Below are 18,289 nucleotides of genomic sequence, written 5' to 3'. Positions count from 1 at the left end.
CCCGCCTCACGTGACCGCGCCCGGTTGCAGGGTGGGAGGTGGGGCTTCGTGGCGCTGGGGACCTGCGACCGGCTAGGAAGGGCGGTGTTGAAGCGGCTGGCGACGGGCGGGGTAGAGAAGAAGTTTTTGGGCCCGCCCCAGCATCCCCACAAGCTGGGGTCCCCGTGGACCGGCTGCTCCCAGCCGGACGGGCTTCCGTGAATCCTTGGCACCTCGGCGGGGGGACCGGCCATGTGCCAGGTGGCCAGGCGGCTAGCGCCTCCCTGCGCCTTCCTAGTGGGCTGAGGCTTTATAGGATAGGCTGCGGGGACGGCTCTCAGCCCAGCAGGGAAAGGAATTACCAGCGTTTCGCCCCAGCCTAGAATATAAAGCACGACAGTCCCAAAGTATCTGTTGCCCCATTCATTTGCAGATTTTAGAAACGTTAACTCAGATAATGTTTTCTATCATTTTCTGGACACCTCGCAGGTCCCAGGGAGAGAAAGCCGGTAAACAGCAAGAGGAAGTTGTGAGAAGGGAATTCTTTTCCCTGTAGAGTGGGTGTGTGCTCTGAAGGGCTTTGAAATCACTATTGTTCGTTTTCCCTGGTTTCGAGGAAAAGAGAATGCAGCCTATAGAAGTGGGAAGAGCACTGGACTTGAAGTCAGAGGACCATCATCTCAAGTTATTTCTGCTCCATAGGACTCTGTTTCTGTGAAGTAAGTTTAGGCTTTGGGTGGCATTGGCTTTCTGTGATTAGGCAGAAGACATCCTGAGGGCTTCTTAATTTGTCTCCATCCCCACATAGGCGCTCTTTATGGGAACTGAGTCATTGATAGTGGCTTCTAGAAGCTTCCTTGGAGATGACAGCAAGTTGATCATTGCACTAAGCCTGCCTAGTGTTAAAATTTACTTTGATTTATTAGGCATATCTGCTTACTAGCCAACAAAGTTCATAAAGTGATGTGGGCTGGATATAAAAACTATCATGTTAATAGCATTGTGGAGTTTTATTTTTATTAATCTTGCATTATTTGATTTGTATGTAATAAAGAAAAAACTTTATATACACAAAACACTGCCAAGAACAAGTTCTTCATAAGTCCTGGGTGTTTTCAGCTGCCTTCTCTATTCTCTAAATAAATTAGAGGAGAGCTTTTTTTGTTCAGCTCCAAGCTGCCCACAAAATTCTTATAGCTGCTCTAAGTGGCCTTCATCCCCATTTAGATGGTCCATCTGCCTTATCTTCTCCCTTTCTTTTTACTTCTCAAATGAGATTCCCATAATTTTGTAAGTATTCTTCATTGTCCTTTTCCCTATTAGTATATGATTTATTTGGTTTTTTCTTGGTTCATAGAAACAGTAGACTGTGGTTTAGCATAGTGAGTAAGAGCAGAACTGGAGAAAGGCTGCCTGGGTTCCAGTCTCAGCTCTGCCGCTTACTGTGTGGTCTTGGGCAACCTTGTTCTGGCTCAGCTCTCTCAATGTGTAAGATAGGAATAAAAATAGTAGTAACACAGGGCTGGATTACGTAGGTCAGTATAAATATATATTGTGCTAAAGAAAGTACATAGCAGGTAGTAAGGGCTATATAAATATTAGCTATTACTGGGGCAAGTGGCTGGCTCAGTCTGTAGAGCATGTGACTATTGATCTTGGGGTTGTGAGTTCGAGCCCCAAGTTGAGTGTAGAGATTACTTAAAAATAAAGTCTTAGAAAGTATTAGCTTTTTGACATGTTTTATGACATATTTTTGACATGTGCCCAGATAAGTGTGCCTCTTTTAGATTTAGGACTCCTAAAGAGTAGGAGATCTAGATTTTTAAGCGCAATATGTTCTTAGTTCTTAGTTAGATACTAAGAAGTTACTAATAGACTGGAAAGTCTTAGAACCTTAGGATTTCAGTTTAATATCCGTGAGGAGTGTCACTACCTCTTAGCCTCCTTTGCAGACATGGTGACCAGTTAACTGAAGGTAAGAGTAGATCTTTACAAGTTTCTGCCTGAGGTCTCAGAAGTGAAGTTTCTACTAGGCTTGTCTGTTGTCTATAAACTTTTTCCCAGTGACTGCAAAAGTAGAGTAATGACACTCCAGAATGTATACATCCATGTCAATGACCTCTTCAAGTTGTTACCTTGGTTACATAAACTTTTATTCCACACCAACATTGCCATTATTCAGAGCACTTTTAAAATTACCTTTTTAAATTATTTTTGTCTGCACAGGAAATTCCAGCGTGTTTTACTATAACCAGCACCTTGGTTTTTATACCAAAATAGCATTGATTTCCCCCATCTTACTATTCTTAGTTCTAAATGACCTGGCTATATCTGAAAATAACACACATTCTCAAAAAACTAGTATTTGCCACCACTAAGTATAGTCAAAAGAATTTGTCATGAGTCTTGAAGGCAATGTCAGGGTATTTCTGGAATCAGAATAAAGGCTCCCCAAAGTAATGGCCGTGAAATTCATTTAGATGTGCAAGTTTGGTTTGCTTGCTGCAAAGTTGTAGGACTCGGTGACATGTATATTATAAATAAAGTCATAGTCTTGCAGAGGAACCAACTACCTGTACCACTGAGGGAGATTCTTTAGTATCTCAATCTTGTCTCCTCTCTGCCTTGGCTTTCTTCCTGTCTCTAGATCTCCGTTTAGCCACTCAGTAGACTTGCTTCAGAGGTGCTGTTTGTTATCACACGGTTGTCTGGCCAGGCAAGGGCAGCTCTGACCCCACAGACTGTTTTAGCCACCAGAACATCTGTTGACACTTGGACATTGGAAGGCATAGAAATGAAGCTCTGTGACAACCCAGGACTGTTGTAAAGAAGGACTGACAAAGGGAGAGGAAGGGGTTTCAAAACAGTCTGGTACCAAAAAAAAAGGGCTGTGCAAAAAGACCTATTTTGTCAACACACATGCTTTCTGTGACACCAGTAATGTAAAGACAGTTCTTGGATGAGACCCTTGCCAGTCATTTTGTTGCCCTAAAATAACCCTGGAAATGAGCGTGTGCTGCACCAGATTGACCTGTTCTCGTGGATGGATGATCAAATCCTTGGGGCTAATGAAGGTTAGCTGTGACAACATGGTGATGGTCCAGCAGAGTCTTGGTGATACCAGCCAGGGAGCTTAAAATAGACCTGCATGTAGGTCTGAGATACTGTGGGCCCCCTGGCTAGTGATTTACCTTTGTCTTTGCCAAAATCAACAATCAGAGGGAAGAGAGGCGGGGTCTACCACACTCCTCTTTAAGTCCTACTTCCCTCCAGATCTTTTTTTTTCCCCCCTCCAGATCTTGAATAGGAAATCAGCAAGTATTTACTGAGTACTTAAGCAATAGGTATCTCTTTTATTACCATCCCAGGGTTGTTTCTTTGAAATTATTTGGAGTTATGTAGTGAGATCAACAAATCACCTATAAGAAAGACACAGAAGATGTATTGTAGCTCATGTCATGTGGACTAGGGGCTGTTAAAGGTGCTTTCACATTTATCTCATTTAATATTTTAAAAATAATCTGTTGTCATCAGAATTCATGAGGCAATAGTATGTTTGAGGGGAAAAAAAAATAAAGCTTCCATTCTCTTGCAAAACTAGGGATAAAAGTCTCCTGACCAGTAGGCAGGAAGTTTCTGTGCATTAATTTAACATGACAAAGAATATGAAAAGTTTGTATCTGGGCTTGCTTAATTAGAGGTTCAGGTGCTTTAGCAAGAAGGCTACAGGTCTGGGGACCTGAGTGGCACATCTTTCAACAACCCCTGTTAGTGGTGAGGGTGTCTTAGAATACTAAGGATGACATGGGTGTGGGGGATTGGTATTGTCTAGCCATCAGACAATCTGCCAAATTGATTTTTCATTCAGTGTGAGTCTACAGATGGACTCCCCAGAATACAGAGGATAAAAGGTGAAGGAAGGGCTTCGGGGGAACTGAGACATGGGCGTGGGTCTAGAGCGCTTTATACAATAGGTGCTGATTCTTGGTGCCTCTGAAGCAGGTCAGGCCAGTCTGCAGACTTCGGGAGAAGCCCCCACTCTCTACACTCAAAAATAGTAGCTGCTGATTTGCACACTTCTTAAAAGCTGTAATTTTTTGCTTATCTGTACACCTTAACTACTAGAATGTAAGCCTCTCAAGGGCAGGGACCATGTCTCTTTTAAGCACTAATATAAACCCACGGCTTGGCATATAGTGAGAACTAACAGGTAGTGAGTGCTTTGTTTTACCCCGTTATAACTGCACTGTCTCGTTATATCCTTATAACACTCATATGAGATAGGTGTTATCATTCATTCCATTTCGCAAGAGAAGAAAATGATCTCAACGAGGGCAATTTGCTCAGGGTTACAGAAGTACGAAGTAGTAGAACCATCTATCCCAGAGCTTGCTGTCTAAGGCACTACATTATAAGGACCACCACCCATAATAGGTGCTCAATAATGAATGAATGAACTCATTTCAAATGAAGGAAAAGGTGGCATGTTGCAACAGATGAATACATTGTGATAAAGAACTGAAGAAAGTTTCACATCTTCATTATGGATTTGAGGTCAAACTATGTATTTGCAGAACTTTCACCCATGCTTATGGCATCTGTGACCAGCAATACATTCTGTACGGCTCCGTGTATCACCTCTGAGTGACCCCTGTTGTCAGAGTGCTGCAGGGTTTGTTCATGGTTTTTCAGGAGAACCAACTGTGGCTATCAAAGCATATTTTCCTTGGAAGCCAGATATTAATATTTGTAGATGAATACCTAATGTATTCGATTTATATCCTAGTAATAAAACTATAGATAATTATATGATACAAAGCGAACAGTTTAATCTGTCAAAAGCTATAAATTATGTTCAGTTTAAAACGTTACTTTTATTTTTAAGCAGTATCAACTGGAGGGAGAAAAGTTCAAGGAGAGAAAAGACAGACAAATTCAAGTGGAATGTTAGTAATAGCTTTTGAATTATGTATTCAGTTTCTGCCAGGAACAATGGGCTCTGGAACGCTAATCAGAATATTTTGATAATTACTCAGGTACAATATCTGGGTTGAGATTCTATCCCTTAAGGCATCATGGTTTTGTCAAATGGGTATAGGTTGAAGCCAGAGAGACCTGAGTTCCCATCCTAGCTCTGCTTCTTACTAGCTGGGTAATTTTTCAGAATTTACCCAGTAGCTTCAAGTTTTAAAAAGTCTAAGGCATGTTATAAAGATTAATGAAAATGTCAAAGAAAATACCAAATGATGGCTGGCAAATGGTACCAAGTCGCAGCACTTAAATGAGTTCTCTATCGCTGCTGTAAGAAATGACCACAGATGTCATGGTTAGCAACACACATATCTTACAGTTCTGGAGGTCAGACATCTGAAATGGGTTTCAGTGGGCTAATATCAAAGCATCGGCAGAGCTGCATTCCCTTCTGGAGTCTTTAGGGAAGAAGCTGTTTTCCCTCCAGACCCAGCATGAAGAACTTGCCTGCCTTCCCAGGCTGATGGCTCATTTTTCCATCTTCAAGGCGAGCAGAGTGGCATCTCCAGATCACTAACTCTGATCTCCTCCACTGTTTTCCTTTCTAAAGGACCCTTGAGATTCCGTGGGGCCACGTGATAATCCAGGATGATTTCTTGATTTTAAAATCAGCTGATGAGCAACCATAATTCCATCTATAACCCGAGCTTCCCCTTGTAATGTAACAACAGCATATTCACAGGTTCTGGGGATTATGATGCGGACATCTTTTAGGGAGGGGCATTGTTCTGCTTGCCGCAACACTTTTCTCCCTTAACATTTGTTCATTCATTCATACACTTATGAAGGGTAACTATGATTGGTCAAAGTATCTTTTACCCTCCAGAAATCTGTTTAGGTAGAGAGCTTAGATTTTTTTTTAACGTTTTATTTATTTATTCATGAGAGAGAGAGAGAGAGAGAGGCAGAGGCAGAGGGAGAAGCAGGCTCCCTGCCTAGCAGGGAGCCCGATGCAGGACTCGATGCCAGGACCCTGGGATCATGACCTGAGCCGAAGGCAGACGCTTAACTATCTGAGCCACCCAGGCGCCCCGAGAGCTTAGATTTTAAAAAATTAAAAATGGGGTGCCTGGGTGGCTCAGTCGGTTAAATGTCTGCCTTCGGCTCAGGTCATAATCTCAGGGTCCTCGGGTTGAGCCCTGTGTCAGGCTTTGAGCTGAGTGGGGAGTCTGCTTGTCCCTCGCCCTCTGCCCCTCCCCCCACTCATTCTCTCCCAAATAAAATCTTTTTTTAAAAAATAAATTAATTAAAAATGCACAGATAATTATATATAACTGACAATTTTATTAAAAATCTCATTAGGGGCTCCTGGGTGGCTCAGTGGTTAAGTGTCTGTCTTCGGCTCAGGTCATGATCCCGGGGTCCTGGGATCAAGCCCCACATTGTGCTCCCTGCTCAACGGGGAGCCTGCTTCTCCCTCTCCCTCTTCCCCTCCCCCTGCTTGTGTTCCCTCTCTCACTGTCTCTTTGTAAAATAAATAAATAAAATCTTAAAAAAAAAATCTCATCAGAAAATTAACACAATTTGCAGCAGGCCCTAATGTGAACCATTCAAGTTTGTGCTACAGACCTTTGGAGGAATGATCACTTAGGCGTATGAGAGGCAAAAAAGAATCACTGGAAATTTTGATTGTCTATAAGAATTAATATTCCTTCCCCTAAAGACACATGTGGCTTTAGTTTGCTTTAAGATAAGAACAATGGAGGTGATAACCTCTACATTCTGCCTTGGTGACTCCCCACCAAACTTTGAAGGGTGTAAAAAATCTTCAGTGGAGCCAGAGGAGGGCAGCCAATAGGGTGAAGAGCCTAGAGTCGGAACATATGAGAAGTTTAGGGATATGCCTGGTATGATCTTCAAATACTTAAATGACAGTCACATGAAAAAGAAGCTAGATTTATCTTTGAAAATTCCAGAGTTTGAAAATGCTAGAATAAATGTGTATCAGTTAGATTTAAACTCAGTCTTACAACTTTATGTGGTTATAGTTTTCTGAAAATGGAATGACTGCCCCTTGAGGTAATGAATTTCCTGTTACTGAAGGTATCTGAATAAAACCCAGACAATAGTATGAAAGAATGAGCTTCCAAAGCACTTTGTTCAGGTCTCAAACATTGTACTTACATTGTTATCATTTACATTCCAGTCTTCCTGTATGACTCCGTACCTCTTTCTAGGCTAAGCCTATCCTATTCATTTTTATATGGTTTAGAAGGTACCCATTGAATATTGGATAGGCAAGTGAATGCTGCGTGGATGAGGCTGAGGTTGGACAGAGTGATCTCTCCAACTCTGAGACTCTCAGTTCTCTGAGCTGGGATTTGAACTAGGTTTAAAGAGTAGAACTGGAATCCAGAAAGGAGGTGCTGGTGGTGCATTCTAGGCTTCACAGTATGGAAAGGCCTAGAGAGGGGTTGGAGCAAATCAGAGTGGGGGTGCTCTGTTGGGTGAAGAACAGGAGTTAGAGTGGAGGCAGAAAGCTGGGTCATGATTTTCTGCAGTCTTGACCCAGGTCGACACTTGACTAAACTGTTCTGAAAGAAAAGTACTCTGACATTCATATGTGTCATGGCTGGATGGGGGATGGCCAGGGGCTTAGTGTGGACTGAATTATGTCCCTTCCCAATTCATATGCTGGATGAGGATGGGGCCCTCATGATGGGATTAGTACTCTTATAAGAAGAGACACCAGGAAGCTTGCTTCCCCACCCACCCTCCCAAGCAAGGACACAAAGAGAACAGTGCCATCTGCCAACGAGGAAGAGCACCCTCACCAGGGAAAAGAATCAGCCTAAGACAGGTTATTGCCTCAATATGGGAGTAAAAAGTTAAAACTCCGAGCTAGACACTGGAGGAAGAATATGAAGGAGGGGACAGGTGGAAAGAGACATTACTGAAAACACCAGGACTTGGTGGTAAGGTAAATGAGAGAGGGAGGAAAGGAAGGGTGTCTAAGAGGCCCAAAGCTTTGTGCATGGGTGACCATGAGGATGGACATTTATGCTCACTGTTTCTTTCTTATTCAGATGGAAGGAATTTGGGAAAATATTCAGAAGATTCAAGTTTCCCCAAACTGTTTCTGTTAAGTTCATGGCCAAAAGTGGGCTGTTTTTAATATTTGTGAAGATGGAAAGTCAAGAGTATTAGTCTGTGAGGGGCAAAAGTTTCAGAGGCGAGCTGTGGTACAGGTAAGACTTTGCCCCGAAAGGCGGTAGGGATAGCAGGCACCGCTGTGGGGGAGCCCAACCCTGGCCTGCACGGGAGCAGACACTCGATACGGAGCACCCTGTGTCATTAAATGACCTGTGAAGGTGAAGGCCTCTCAGCTGGTCCTCCACACAGTGTCTGTTTTAGGGTAGCGCCCAACGAAAACTCTATTAGTACTAAGGATAATTATATGTTTCTTAGGTAATTGGATTTTCTTTTTGACATTTTGGGACTCTGAATTAAACACCTGACTGTGTCTGTGTGTACGTGACAGAGTGAGGGAGGAGGTTAGAGGAGGTACCCAACGTTTTGGAGCCACAATGGTGGTCCAGTTATAGCATATGTGTTCTGTATTACTTTTTTAGCCTCTTTTCCATTTCTTTTTATACCCCCACCCTTGTTTTTCTATCCTCCCTCCTCTTTTTAATTTATGCTGTCTTGTATTTTATGCATCCCTGTTCATTCTGGAACAAAGGAGAATAAATACAAATATATTTTTATGTATATTAGTCCCCATTTTATATATGAGGAAGGAGAGGCTCAATTAATTTACCTAACTCAGCCAAGATTACAGTGGGTATATTAGTTATCTATTGCTAGGTAACAAATCACCCTTGAAATGAGCAACTGAACACATGAACATTTATTTTCTTGGTTTCTGAGAAGCAGGAATCTGGGAGCAGTGTAGCTGAGTGGTTCTAGCTCAGAGTCTGAAGAGGGTGCAGCCAGGCTGTTGAGCATGTTGCAGTCATCTGAAGGCTTGACTGGGGCTGGAGGATGTGCTTACAGCTCATGCCCATGGCTGTTGGCAGAACTTTTCCATTTCTTGCTTCATGAGCCTCTCTATAGGGCTGTTCACAACAGAGGGCCTGGCTTTCCTGAACGCTAGTGATCTGAGGGAGACATTGAGATGAGGCTGCAATGATATATGGTCAGAAATGATATCTGGTCACTTCCTTATATTCTGTTGGTCACACAAGCAAACCCTGGTAACATTTGGGAGAGAACTCCACAAGGGTATGAATTCCAGGGGTGGGGATCACTGGGGCTGTCTTGGAGGCTGCCAATCACACTGAGTAAATAATGTAGCGGATCCACATGATGCCGCTTTCACAAAAGCACTGGATTCATGTGCAAGTGCAGCCCCCAGAGCTGTTTCCATTCCTTGCATCTGGAACGCTAGGTGAATGAGCACCAGCGAGCAGTGCTATTCTGGGTTTCCAGTTTTCTTCCTCTGAGCCTGTTTACCATTGCCAGTGCTGCCACAGTTTCATCCATAAAGCTTTGTGTAACCTCGTAACTCTATTTAATCATTGCTAAAGGTAAATCCAAATCTGATTCTTAAGATAACACTAAATGACTTAACTTTTGGATACCACTAAGAAGTTAAAAATAATAGCTAACATAACACTATATATGCGTATCTTCTCTGAATTTGGTTATGCAAGACACAATTGATTATAACTTTAATTCCTTTCGCTTTTCTATATTCTTTGCTTCATGGGAAGTATATGTGTATAGAGGATACAAATTTCTGGTTATTCCACCACTCATAAGATGAGTCCACCCTTCTTGTCAATGTAATGAGAAAATCCATAAAGATATTTTTATAGAACATATTTTTACTGCAGTGTTGAACTGTAGCCAAATTTTTGTCAGGGAAAGACATTAGGACATGTTGTTTTCCTGGATTCAGGGAACTGCTGGCTCAGGGTTCAGTATTCAGACCACAGATCCATGACTTACTAGTAAACCACCTGAATAAATGAACACAAAGGATTTCATTTGCTGCTGGCTATTACCCTGCCTTTTGATCATTCTAACTCTATTCTGCGTCTGGAAATTCCATTTTCATTTGAAGTATGCATAAAGTGATGTCACTATGAATGTTTAAGCACAACCCCAAATTTCTTCACTAAGATTATGTTTCAGAACAATGGTATTGACTAATTATTTCAACTGCAATTTAAATTTGTAAGCCATTACTATGTGCTAGTGGCATTTGAGTGTTCTTAAAACTTTCTTTACCTCTGGGATCTACCTTCAAGGCCTGGTGTGGTATGCTAGTTTACAAATAAGATAATTACTTCTGCCTAGGGAGAGAACTTTCTCTTTACATTTGACTTATGTACAAGTTATTTTGATAAATTCTCTTAGAATGCTGACAGTGTTCCAAGCTTTGTGCTACGTTCTGTAAATGGATAAAAGGGTAAGACACAATCTTTGTGCCTTTAAGAACTTGTGGTCTAGCTGCTAGATAAACATTAACAGGAATAATTATGAAACCATGTGATATAGCAGAAGTATTCACAAAATGCTTGAAGAAAAGGGAGAAGGAGTTCTGCCTGGTGGAGGAAGGAGGAATCAGGAAAGACTCTTCCAAGATCAGTGGTCCCCAGGTGCTGGTCCCAGGACCAGTGCTAGTCTCTAATAGAATTTTTACGATTTGTGGCAGAGTGAGAAAAAAAAAAATGAAGCCATGTTATTTTAGTGAAATAAACGAAATTACATAAGATAACTATGATTTTTATAAATTCTTCAGCCTAAAATTCGGATTTACATGTTTATTTTCTGTTATATTGTCCTTTATGAAGGCATGATGATAGTATGCATTATTATGTTTTCTTTAATTGCAAAATGAAACTTGGCAACCTCACATCAATCTGCATTTTCACTCATTCATTCATTTATTGGTCCTGGATATCCAAAAGGTTAGGAGCCCTTAGTATGGATGGTTGGTTATACTTGAGCTCGAGTCGGAAGAGAGATCCATTCCTGTGTAAAGGAGTTCCTGCTATTTGCCTAAAAGCGGTGTAACCACATCTGCATTAGGGGTCAATTAATCTATGAGAAAGAAAAAAATATGCATGCTTGCTTTTTTAAGACTGATTTTGAATGTTTTTCTTACCTGTGTCTGAAGGCGTGTGGGAGGAAGATAGAAAACCTGTGTCCAGAGTGGGACAGAATTTGAACTACAGCTTTGCAAAGCTGCCGCCAGCAACAATACACTGGTGTTAGAAGGATTTTTTACCCCCATAAATTCTTCTGAAGTTTAGATAAGATTAGTCTTGAGGATTATAAACCTTCTACTTCTCTCTGGGTGTTCGGTTAAAAAAATCAGAACTTTTGCATATATGGGCCTTTTCTCCCCCTAGCTGTTTGCAAGGAGATGCGAGCAAGAGCGAGCCATTGGCTGTGTCTGAGCAGGTCAGCAGTAACAGGACCTTTACTGCCGCCCCGCTGAAGACCGGCTGTGCCCACTGCCTCTCGTTCAGCTCACCTTTGGTAGCGAAGCTTTTCATCTCTTTGCAAATAGATGCCTCTGAAAAATTGAGCTGTAGCCATAATTTTAAGGAATGTGTCCTCTTTGAAGAGAGAGTCAAGGAGAATGACAAAAATGATAAAAGGACTGAATAATATCAAATGATGTTTAAGAAAAGTATAGGGATTCCCCCTGTCTGAACTCTGGGGCAGATCTTACAAGAGCTTACCTGCCCCGAGTGCCTCCCAGCAAAAGCACTTTAAGAAACGATCAAAGATTTCCTTGAAAACTTGCCAGACAACACTTGTACATAACAGGCTTTCATTGTACTATGCACTTGGAAGCAATCCCTGTGTAAAGTAAGAGCGCTCTGAGGTCATACAAGCTCCTTGCTCCATCCCCCTCTGACTGTCAGGTCCTAACATTGCTAAACCTCAGTTTCCTCCTCTCTACAATGGGAATAATCTGTTTTACTCCATAGGGTTGTTGTAAACAGAAGTGATAGCATGCAATAAGCATAAACTCCCACTCTTCCTATTTTTATTATTGCTATCTCCTTCTGAGAGGAGACCCTCTCTCCTGCCCTCTCTCCTCTCCTGTGCACGCTCTTCCATCTTTGAATCTGGAGGGTCCTGATTCGAGTGAATATGAATACTAATTGATTCTTTTGGCTTCCTTCAGTCTAGAGCATCTGCATATGAACAAAAAAAAATAATGTTTATAGGACAGGTCATTTATTTTGGCTGTCATATATTTAAGCAAATTAATAAAAAATTTATATCACAGTATTTCTAGACAGAATCATGTAGAGAAAAAAATGTTAAATAGTTAAGCAAATTATTTTTTCTGTTAACAATCCTCAGACTTGTCTCTCTCCATGACCTTTAGCAACTCCGCAATGGAAATATTGGAAGGAGGTAAACATTATTGGTAATGATGGAATAATGGAATATTACATGTCCTTCCTGATTCACTTCTTTGTGAGAGAGAGAGGGAGGGAGGGAGGGAGAGAGACAGAAAGAGGGAGGGAGAGAGACAAAGATAGAGATACGTGGTCCCAAGGGGGTGGACTCATGACCTGATCTGACTCACAGAGGAGTATCTGGAAGCCTGTCTGCCCTGAAATGACTAGCTAAGCTGCTGGAGGTTGCGATAGAGAATCTGAGAAGCCTGTCTTTACTCACATACTCCCAAGAAACAAATGTAATACATTAAAAGGGGGCGGAGGAGTCATGAGGTCATATCTCTTGGTTAGAAACGTTGAATAGGGGCACCCGGATAGCACAGTCAGTTAGGCACCTGACTCTTGGTTCCAGCTCAGGTCGAGATCTCAGGGTTGTGGGATAGAGCCCCACATCAGACTCCAGGCTCAGCACGGGGTCTGCTTAGGACTCTTTCTCCCTCTGCCCCTCCCTCCCTCAAATAAATAAATAAATCTTTAAAAAAACTGTTGAGGGGCGCCTGGGTGGCTCAGTCGTTAAGCGTCTGCCTTCGGCTCAGGTCATGATCCCAGGGTCCTGGGATCGAGCCCCGCATTGGGCTCCCTGCTCCGCGGGAAGCCTGCTTCTCCCTCTCCCACTCCCCCTGCTTGTGTTCCCTCTCCCGCTCTATCTCTCTCTGTCAAATAAATAAAATCTTTAAAAAAAATAAAATAAAACAAAAATAAAAAAAATGTTGAATTGACCTAAACTTAAAGAGCATGATTTTGAGTCATTAATTCACTCAACCAATAGTTAATGGTCACCCAATGTGTACCAGACACTGTTCTGGACACTGGCGATCTAACAGGACCAAGTCCCTGTTCTCATGGAATTTGCAGTCTAGTGGGGAAAACAATACAGAAAGAATTCAGGAATTCCACAGAAAGGACCCTCCTGTGGGGTAGGAACACCCTGAGGGTGGGCCTGGTGGCTTAAGTACCACAATCACCATGTTTAATATTCACTCAGAAACTTAGGTGTGTGCTTTCTTGTTGTTGTACTAATTACCAAAATACTGATTTCCAACTAAAGCAGTGAGTATTTTTGACCTCTCAAAAATGATTGACATGGCTTTGCAGATAGATCTATTTTTGTTCAGCTTTCTCAAGTTTGTGCTCTTTGTGGTAGCCAACCAGGAAAATGCCACCCAGCCACAAGTGTAAGAGAATGCGCTCTGTGTTACCCATGATAACGGACATGCTGAGAAACAAACCTTTGATCTTATCAAATGCAATTTTGTACTTGAAGCACTGGGGTTACCTACCTAGGGTTTTAGGCTTTGATATATTTAACTTTTTTGGGTATGCTTTCTTAAGTTTCAATGTAGTAATAAGAAATGTCGATTGAGGCCAAAGCCTGGATCATATTATGTGTGCTGGTAAATCCACGAGAATGACCTTCAGGTTTCTGTAGGCTGTGGTTTGTAAAGAAGGGGAGTTTGTTCTAATCTTAAGCCCCCTACAACCTGAGGAAAAAACCTGTGGTAGGTCAAGCCAGACACGTTAGGTGTTGTATTTCAGCTACCGAGTGATTATCTGATACCACTCTGCGTTTGTTTTTTTTTTTAATTTTTTTATTGTTATGTTAATCACCATATATTACATCATTAGTTTTTGGTGCAGTGTTCCATGATTCATTGTTTGTTCATAACACCCAGTGCTCCATGCAGAACGTGCCCTCCTCAATACCCATCACCAGGATAACCCATCCCCCTCCCCCCCTCCCCTCTAGAACCCTCAGTTTGCGTTTGTTTTTAACTCCGGATGTACTGTATTAGGTAGTTAAGAACAAGTCTTCTCTCAAATATCCCCCACAGATTATTTGTTAATTACAATGGGGAGAATGGTACCTTTATAATGGCAGATACCACCAGCTTCAATGAATCTAACATCATCAACGATTGTGATTACTGACTGACATGTTGTCCCTGATGAGAGGTAATGGGAAGTATACAGCATCACCTCAGAAATAAGTATTCTCACCAAAGAATGTGTAACTTGACCATAAGGAAACAAACAGACAAATCTAGACTGCGGGACCTTCTGCAAGGCAACTGGCTTGGACTCTTCGAACACATCAATGCCCTGATGGGACAACAACAAAAAAGGGAAGGAAGGCTCCAAATTAAAAGACACGAAGGAGACAAGACGGCTGAGTGATGGAGTGCTGGACCCAAAAATGGAGGAAAGAGGAGAGGGCAAGGGAGGGGGGAAGGAGGAAACCATCTGTAAAGGTTATTTGGGACAAAGTTGGAGAAAGTTGAATATCGTCTTTTGATTATGTAATCCTTTTGTCTTGGTGTTAAGTTCTCTGGAACAGATCGTTAGCAAGGAGACTGTCTTTGTTCTTTGGAAATACACGCTGAAAGCTTCAGGTGGGAAATGTCATAAAGTCTGCAACTTTCAAATGGTTTAAGACAAAAATAAGAGAAACAAATGTGGCAAAATGGTAGTCGGTGAATCCGGGCGAAGGGAATATGACCTGTAGGTTCCGCATTTTTTAAACAGCGGGGAGAGTGAGGAGACAAGGGAAGTCTGTCTGAGAGAAATGATTACAGAAATCTGGAACAAAACCAAAAGACGTAAGGAAGCACACGTCTACAACTCAGGCATGAAGCCCAGGACAATGGGCAGATCTCTGCAGGGGGAATCACCGGGATTGTTTCCTCTGTGTCCTGTGTCACCACCAGCCATGTGACTGTGGGCAGTTTGCCTAAACTCTCTCTATTCGTTTTCTAGGGCTGCCGTCACAAAATACCACCGACTCTGTGGCTTCAAACAACAGAACTGTATTTTCTCACGGTTCCGGAGGCCAGAAATCTGGCCTCAAGGTGTCAGCAGGGCCAGGCAGCCTCTGCAGCCTGGAGGGGAGAATCCTCCCTTGCCTCTTCCTCGCTGCTGGGGGTTCGGCAGCCATCCTTGGTGCCCCCACTTTGCAGTCACAGCACATTCATCTCTTCCTGTGTGGTGCATGGTATTCTCCTCTCGTGTGTCTGTCCTGGTACTCAAGGATGGCACATACATTGAACTGGGCTCTAATGACCCTAATGACCTCATCCTAAGCTTGATTACATCTGCAAAAACCCTATTTCCAAATAAGGTCGCATTCACAGGTACCAGGGGTTAGGGCTTTGACATATCTTTGGGGAGGGGGGCACAGTTCAACCTACAAGACTCTTCATTCTTGTTTCTCCAACCCCCAAATAGGCCTGGGCGATGTGGGGGGCCCCATGAACTAAAATGAAGTCCAGGGTCCCTTCCGCACCCAGAGCACGAGACTCTATGGGTCCACTGTTCCGAGCTGTGACATTGGTCAGCCTTGGGTAACTAGGAAGCCCAAGGGAGAGTTGATGAGGAGGAGGTTCCAGGTCATTACTGCGAAGAGAAGAAACGCGGCCTTTCAGGAATACGATCCTTGTGCATTCTTGGTATAGCAGGCCGCTTTAGCTCGCTGTCACAGTCAACCTCTTCGTCTTCAGTTTCCTTTGTCTCAGTGGTTGTTGGCCCAAAGTTTTCTAAGTTGAACTCTCATCCTGTTACCCATAAAATTACATAAAATGAGATGCTAGTGTTAAAAAAAATAAATAACTGTCACGTCGCAAGTGATTTCAGATGTTGGACAGGCCCCCAGCTGGAGCAGATTAATGAGGAAAATCAAGACTTCTCTCTCTGTCTTTGCCCTTCAGGCTAAAAAAAGACAAGATAAGAAGAGAGGACGTTCTGTAATGAGTAAGGGCTGCTGCACCTTCAAACTGGCTCAGCCCCTCCTGCTGGGCCCGCTCTGGGAGTCTGGAGGAGGAGACCCTTTGAGGCCCTTGGCCCTCCCTCTGCAAGCAGAGGAGGCAGGGAGCAGCATAAATGGAGATGAGAACTGTCCATGCTTCTTCCTGATGTCTCTGTGCTTCAAAGAGAAAACTGTGTCACAGCCGGGGAGGGGAAAGCACTGAGTACCAAGTTGAAAGAGGACATGTTCCCAGAACTCTAGGCCCACAGTTCTCAGTGTGACACATTGTATACAAAGATGCATCTGTACCCCTGCACCAACTCCCCCCCAATCTCCCTCCAAGTGACTAAGGTGGATGCACCAGGTGTCTGTAAACCAGGACAGGGTGATGTCCCATCTGAGAAATCTCCAACTTGTGGCAGGAAGCAAACACCTCAGGAAAATAAGATCTGATCCAAAATTAAATAGCGTTTCTTTTTCCTGACTTTCAGAAATTATTTAGGTAAACAATTGGCGATTTAATTATAATGTTGTCGTTATGAAAACCTGTTATGTCACTGGCTGCCAATGCGAGGTAAAAATACAGGATTCACATTGTGTTGTTATAATTCTGGTCTTTCTCTGCCATTCCTTCAGCAGTGGGAGTTATGGGTTTGTCAGATTTCCATTAGTACCTCTTATTTTCTAGGCTTCTGTCTCAGTTGCTGAAAATTGCATGGTATTGGATGGAAGCCTGGAGACAATTTCCTTCAGTGTGATAGCAGCTACATTCTTTTATGGTTGTGTGTGACTTTGCAAGTGATTTCAATTTCTTTTTATTAAAAAATTAATTCATACATAAATATCAACTCTTTCTTTTTGCATATAGCTCTTATTCAAGATTGGGGTGTGAATCATATGGAGTAAACATTTACAAACAGGGCACGATTCAAGAAAGGTCCTGCCCTGTGGCAGCGACGGAACAAGGTATGGTCAAGAAGTAATGAGATCGATGTGGTGGTCATCAGTCATAGTTCTTTCTGGTCACACATTGTGTATCTCTGGGATTTCCAATATCAAACAGAGGAGAAAAGAAGATGTGGTCTTGAATTATAAATTTAAAATTATAGGTGTTATACTTGCTACAGACATTGGGGATTTCTTATCAAATCATAGAATTTCAGGATCTGAAGAAGAGCTTAGATTTTATCTTATCCATCAATTATGGATACTTATCCCATCAACTCCACATTCCTTCTTCCTCTTTTCCAGCAACGTTTCAGTCATCTATTGCTGTGTAACAAACAACTACAAAACTTAGTGACTTAAAAAACAATCACTGAGTAACTCACAATTCTGGACGTTGGCAGTTTGAACTGAGCTCAGGTAGGTGGTTCTACTGCTGGTCCCACCTGGGCTTACCCATGGGGCTACACAAACTCCTTTCAAGCCTCTGTTTGTGTTACATTTGCTAATGTGTCATTGGCCAAAGCAAATCACATGGCCAAACTCACATGCAAGGAGGTAAAAAGCTAAGACTCTATCTTTTGGTAGAAGGAACAGCAGCATAGATGGAAGTATGCATCCATTGGTTTTTCTTTGGAAGCTAAGGTCCCATCTGTCAGATTCAGCTGGGATCTCCCTAGTATTCTGTTTTGCCTGAAAAGAAACAAAAGGAGAGAGAGTTATGGGCCTGTGTGCCAAAACCAAAAAGCCTCCTAAGGGAAGTGAGAATTCATTATAAGAGAGAGAAGAGAGTGACACAATTGTCCGAGGACACTGAGTCAGTGATCGAGGTGGGGACACCTCAGCACAGAGCCTCTCTCTCCCTCAGATGGCCCCAGCCCTGCGCCCATGGTCTGTACCCAAGGCCTGAGAAGAGGCTGCAATAAAAAGAATAAAACAGAGTTTCAGTGAAGCTTCTAGGGATGACGTGCGGGTCTAGAGGGTGAAGGGCATCTGGGGCGGGGAGTGGGAGGGAGGGGGTTGCTGAACCCAGCCTGCTTCTGGACCAGAATTGATAATAGGGGAGGAAATCGCTTGGGCCAGGCATCCAGGCCTTTGACACAGGCTTTGATGGTTCTCAAGCACACAAGATTCACCCTCTCAGGACCCCTAGACAAGCTGG

The 18,289-nt window shown here is 42.7% G+C and overlaps 1 long non-coding RNA gene across 1 annotated transcript; it reads left to right on the top strand.

Moving 5' to 3' along the window:
- Positions 1–49: 49 nt before the first annotated feature.
- Positions 50–17,010, top strand: LOC112823230 (uncharacterized). Its single transcript, XR_003207968.2, has 4 exons — positions 50–488; positions 596–698; positions 8,037–8,198; positions 16,145–17,010. It is a non-coding gene; the product is annotated as an uncharacterized lncRNA (long non-coding RNA).
- Positions 17,011–18,289: the final 1,279 nt, after the last annotated feature.

Source organism: Callorhinus ursinus, unplaced genomic scaffold, assembly GCF_003265705.2.
Source record: "Callorhinus ursinus isolate GAN/ISIS: 27379988/994484 unplaced genomic scaffold, GSC_fseal_2.0 scaffold5, whole genome shotgun sequence".
NCBI lineage: Eukaryota > Metazoa > Chordata > Mammalia > Carnivora > Otariidae > Callorhinus > Callorhinus ursinus.
Note: the sequence above shows the minus strand (reverse complement) of the source record. Positions and strands in the feature narration are given on the sequence as shown.